We start from the raw sequence: 6,000 nt of genomic DNA, 5'->3' as shown, positions 1-6,000 counted from the left end.
ACGCGCAGGCTCAGCGGCCATGGCTCACGGGCCCAGCCGCTCTGCAGCATGTCGGATCTTCCTGGACCAGGGCACGAACCCGTGTCCCCTGCATCGGTAGGCAGACTCTCAACCACTGCGCCACCAGGGAAGCCCTTCTTTTTTATTTCATTAAAAAAAAAAAAAAAAGCATAAGTAGTGGACTCAACTAACTCAATTTCACAACCACTAATGGGCCAGGATCTGCATGCAATTTGAAAAGCACTGACCTTCGGGTGCTTAGGAGCTGTGAATGGGTTGAGATGGGATCTAGGGCTTACCTTGAAGCTGCAACTGACCATTCTTGGATCATGGGCTTTGGGGGAACACAACTGTGGGGAGAGTTGTTGGAAGTCAAGGGGGAATATTTGGAACAGTCTGTTAGACCCTTAGGGTCACAGGACCTCTGCACTGCGGTCCAAACAACAGGGACTCTGGGTTCTGGGTCCAATCCCTTCCCTGGCCCTGTATTAGAACCCACTGCTATCCCCCTAACAGATGCCATTCAGCAGTTGCTTGCCCACCTCCCATGACAGGGAGCTCACCCCCTCCTCAGGCAGCTCCCTAGAGTGTGGGGAGTGAGGCTCTGCCGTGCTATTAATGCAGCTGGTGACTGTAAGTCCTTCCCATGGCTGCCTGTCTGTTCTCTCTGTCCCCTGGCCTGTCATCTCAGGGACCCAGGCCAGCTCCAGCACGAGGCCATGACCTGCTCTCTGCCCAACTCGGTTCCCTCTCCTCCCTGTGGCCCGGCTCCTGCCCCATGGCTAGGGGGTGGCCCTGGAGCCCAGCCAGACAGAGGCTCTTTCCAAGGTCAGGTGGCCTCAGGATCTGCAGCTGCACAGCCTGGTGCTGGTGCTCAGCCAGACCTGCCCCCACCCAAGCAGGTCTGGAGGGCTCAGCACAGAGGTCAGGTGCTGACACTCAACATAGCCAGAGAGCAGTGTCTGAAGGTGATGACGGGGGACCTGGAAGTCTGCCAAGAGTGGCCACTGAGGGGTCAGGACACACAGAAGCTCATGTCTACAACAGGCCATGTTATACGCCCAGGCTCAAGAGATCTTCCCAGCAACCCACAGGTGCAGAGGCACAAGCCCACCCTATGGGTCAGGGGATGGAGGCTCAGAGAGGTGAAAAGGCTGCCTAAGGTCACACAGCCAACTCAGGGGTGGAGTTGGACTTGAACCCAGATTTTCTGTTTCTCATCCACAGGCCTCAGCAGGGACTACTGAGACCAGAGGAAAGAAGCCTTGGGGAAACAGGCTAGATTCCTCAGGCCCCAGAGTGCAGAGCCAAGGCCAAAGTGGGAGGCAGGCATCAATTAGCAGAACCTTCTAGACACCAGCGGGCTGCCCCGGAGACGGTGAGCTCCCCCTCAGAAGGGTGTGAGGGGCTCTGATGCCCATGTGTCACAGAGTGACTGCAGCCCCGTCTGCCCCCCGGTTCACGTCACCTACAGCCAGGGCCCCTCTAGCTCTGTGCCTGCCACCTCCCCTGTATGGCCTCATGGAGTTCTCCCATTGCTGACCCCTATTCCATCTGTCCCCAGGCTGAGTGGCACCTTAACTCTTCGGTGGGGGGGTGGTGGCGGGCTAGACTTCTCAGGCCTACAATGGGAGAGGGGAGGCTCCAGGGAGTTTGGGGTGGGGGTCGGAGAGGAGCTGCAGGGTGGTGGTGGGGAAAAGACTTCGCTGGGGTGTCCCAGAAGCCAGTAAAACTTGGTGCCAATTCTGCCACCAAGGCGAGGTTGGGCAAACTTCCCTCCCCAGGCCTCAATCTCCCCATCAGTAAAATGGGATCAGCCCCTCACTGTGCATGTACCCCCTCCTCCCTGGCCTAGCTAAGGTCCCCTCCCATCCTTGCTGCCCAGGTGGAGCTGGGATGGGCTCCGAGAACAGGTGGGGCAGCAAAAGGAAGAAGCCAGGCACTTCCCCCCCACCTTCACCACAGGTAGCCCCTATTTCACAGAGGAGCAAAGCGAGGTTCCCAGGGGGACGGTGACCTGGTTAATGTCACTCGGGATAAGTGAGTGATCCAATCCCAGGCCTGCCTTCCTCGCTCAGCTGCACCCACTGTGACAAGGGGCTGCTGCCCCTGCCCCTCTCTGCAACCTAGGGGTTTTCCCAGGAGATCAGCTCATCCCCTGCATAGATACAAGGAGTGTCTGAGGGAGACAGAGGTGTCGGCAGCCCTGGGAGAGGGGAGGCAAAGGAATCAGAAGGAGCCCTGAGCTCTGGTCCAGCCCCAGCTCTGTCACCATCACTGTGTGACCTTGGGCAAATCACTGTGGTCTCTGGGCTCCATTGCTCCATCTCCCAGCAGAGTGCTAGAGAAAAAGCAGACACAGGAGCAGACCAGCACTGCAGGGTAAAGGTGGGGAGAGTGGCCTCCTTCATCCGAGACCAGGGGCTGTTTCTGCGCAGCTGCACCCACGCCCCACTGCATCTCCCCCCTGCCCTTCTGAAGCCCACCCCGCCGCCTCCCACCCCCAAGACCCACCCAAGCAGGCCTAGGCCCAAGCTGCCGGCTGATAGGTCACCATGGCAATGCCAACTCCCTACACAGCATCAGCTGGGGTCTGGACCACCAAGGACCACCTTCCTTGGTAGCCCCTCTCCTTGACCTGCCAATGCTCCTCATGGGCACCTCCCCCTGCTTATAGGCCAGATGTTCCGGCAACTGGCAGTAGGGCTGGTCAATGCCTGACCAGGTAGCCACAGGCAGGAGTGGGGGAACTGGCGCAGGGAGAGGAAGGGGAGCCCCAGGCTGGACGGGATGCCCCCTCCCTCCCTCAGAGGCCAAATGGAGGGTCGCAGAATGGCTAGAACTGGGACTGGGTGCATTCCCAGAGGGACAAACAACATGTGGCTCTTTCTACCCGTTGGACCTGGGGCAAACTCTTGCTTCTCATTGAGCCTCAGGTTTCTCACCTGAAAAGTGGGAGTGATGGCCTTCAGAGGGTGGCAGGGAGGTTTAAGTGAGGTCATGAATATAAAGTCCAGCGTAGAGCCTGGTACATTGGACCTTGTCCCCTTCCTGCAGCTGGACCTCTGGGAAAACCTTTGTCACCCCAGCAGCCAAGCAATAGCACCATCTATCCGAGCAGTTCGCGTGTATGAGATGTGAGTGAGTGGATGTGAGTGTGTGCAAGTGTGTGAGAGAAAGCGTGTGTGATAGTGGGCCAGAGAGTGTGCGAGTTGGAGGGCGTGTGTATGTTGGGAGGAGGTGAGGCAGGGGGATGCATGCGCCGGGGGCCACGGGGGCCGCACCCCAGCATTCCTCCCACCCATTTGCCTGGCCGCACCCCAACATTCCTCCCACCCATTTGCCTGGCCTGTGTGTCCTGAAAAGGAACAGGGGTCTTAGAACCAGGTGAAACCCATCAGTTCAAATTGAGTCCAGTCACTTTCCATTTGTGTCCAGCTGGTCCCTCCCCCTCGCTGAACCTCAGTTTCCCCTTCTGTGAACAGAGGGACCCACCGATGCCCCAAGTCAGGCTCGACACAGGGACCAGATGGCGGGCCGCAGGGGCAGAACTGGTCCCGGCCTTTGGGAATGGGGGGCTGAGACCCGGAGCAAGCTGGAACGTGAGCTCCCCTATCCCCCGGCTGCACCCCACCCACCACCCCGTCAGGCCCGTGTGCGCGCGCCTGCAGGAGCGCGCGTGTGTGACTCAAGGTCTATTCATAGCTGAGCTCCACCAGCTGCAGCGTCACAAGCAGAGGGGCCTCAGCCCATATTATTATTTCAATTACCATCTGAATTAAAAGTTTGAGCAGCGATCAGCCCACGTAGCGAGGAGAAGAGGGAGCAGGAGAAAAATAAAGATGAAAAGGAGAAGAAGGGCTGTGCTCAGAGATCCCCCCGCACCCCAAGGAGGACTGAGTCGCTGAGGAGGCTTAAAGGTTATGCCAACCCCCAGGATTCCTGCCCGCCCTTCTCCCAGGGCCCAGGGTCCTCATGGGAATGGGAGGAGCACTTTGAGAGACAGCCCAATGGCAGCTACTTTGTAGAAATAGATCATTTAGTCCAGATTCTTGACCACGTGGATGGGCGTACTAAGCTCAGAGAGGGTGAGGAACTGACCTAAGGTAACACAGGGAGCCACACCCAAGGCTGCTGGCTCCAAGACCCTCTCTTGCCAGACAGGTCCCATCTACAGTTTCTCCTGACCTCACAGGCTGTATGACACTGACATCTGTGGATGGCCCTGGGGCAGGACCAGGGAGGACAGAGGTGGACCTGCTATCCCTGCTGGTGTCTCCTCCTGCTTCCTTCCCCCTGTTCCCAAGGCTGGCTCGCTTACCCATGGCCCTAGCCTAGAGCCAGCGCTCTCAGACCTCTGCCAAGCCACCCAGCAGTCTGCACCCCCAGTCCCAGACCTCACTCCACCATCAGCCCAAAGGCCCCTCCTTGCCCACTGGTGCAGGGGACAGAGCCCTGGCTCATATCTAACTCTCTAGTCAGCTTTGGGCAGGCCATCCTTTGTCTCTGAGCCTCAGTCTTCCCCTTTGTAAAATGAGTTCTCCCCTTGGGCGCATGTCTATTTCTATGTCTTCAGAACAGAGCCCCCATGGGATCTCTGAGGGGGCGACATGCTCTGGGGCGACGCACCACCTCCTGCCAAGCCCCAGCCCAGGGGAGGGACGACGTGTTCCACTCTTTCCTCAAGGAAGTCCCAGGGACAGCCCCGGAGAATCAGACTGGCCCGGACTCAGACCCAGGTTCCTCCACTTCCCTGCTGTGCGACCTTGGACAAATCACAGAGACTCTCTGAGCCGTGGCTCCCCCATCTATAACACGGGGACCTCAATTCGACGTTGTGGGGTTGCTGGGAGGGTTAAATGAGAAGGAATTTACAAAAGCTCCTAGCCCAATGCCCGGCACGACGACGTGAGTTTCTTTACTGGGAAGCCGGTAAGTGATGGGTGCTGCTTCCCAGCTCCTCCTGGGGGTATCAAAGACTCTTGAGATTTTGAAGGTGGGGATGTTATTCAACCTCACCCATAAAGCAGGAGTCACCAGGTCAGATCGCTGGTAGGTACTCAGCTGGTTCTGCTTGAATAGCTCTGGGAATAAGGAGCTCACTATTTCACAAAACATCCACAGATGCACCTCCAGCTCTGGGAATCTTCTAGAAGGGACCATAATCTTCCATCTTAACCCCAAATCCAGCCTGTCCCTGACTGGGAGTGCCTGAAACTGGCTTGAAAATGAGCCTGAAAGAGAGCTCTTCAAATAGACCAAGTGAGGGATGGGAATAATGGCCAGGGACGGTGAGGATGGGGCAGCCAGGGAGCAGGAAGGGAACAGGGAGGGGGTCAAAGTGAGAACTGGGCCCTCAAAACTCCCGGGTCCTGTCCGGGCTGGCCACAGTCTTCCATAGGAGGTGTGTGTATCTGCCTGTCTCTCTGTCTACTTCCAGGCAGGGCTGGGAGCCAGGACCCCTGGGTTCAGGCCCCAGCTCTGCTTCTTCCACCCCCAAACCATCGGTGTGAACTTGGCAGGGGGGTGGTCCACTTCCCTTCCTGGGCTTCGGTTTCCACTTTTGTAAAATAAGGGCATCAGACCAGTGATTTAAGTGCCAAGCCTTCTGTCTGAACTGAAACACTCTCCTGCCAATGGCTGTGTCAGCCTGCCCCCCACCTCCAGCCCAGCGTGCCGGGAGCCGTGGGGCCCCTGAGTGTCTGATTTCATGTCAGAGACCTTGTCTCTTCCCCCGTCCCCCAGTTTCGTGTCTAGTGCCTCTTTCACATCTAGGGCTTTTGAGGGTTCTATCATCCCATTTTACAGGTGAGGAGATGGAGGCATAAGGAGGTAAAGTCACTTGCTCAAGGTCACAGAGAGCCATTCAAAATTGAGGACTCCTCCTCTGTGACCAGCAGAGCAGCAGGACTCAAGGGCATCTTTTTTCAGGAGAGTCATCAAGATCTTGAATGGCCAACAGTTCTCGATACAGACGTAGACGCTGCACGGGGTGAGGGT

This window comes from Mesoplodon bidens, assembly GCF_964165515.1.
Source record: "Mesoplodon bidens genome assembly, chromosome: 11".
Classification (NCBI taxonomy): Eukaryota; Metazoa; Chordata; class Mammalia; order Artiodactyla; family Ziphiidae; genus Mesoplodon; species Mesoplodon bidens.
Note: the sequence above shows the minus strand (reverse complement) of the source record.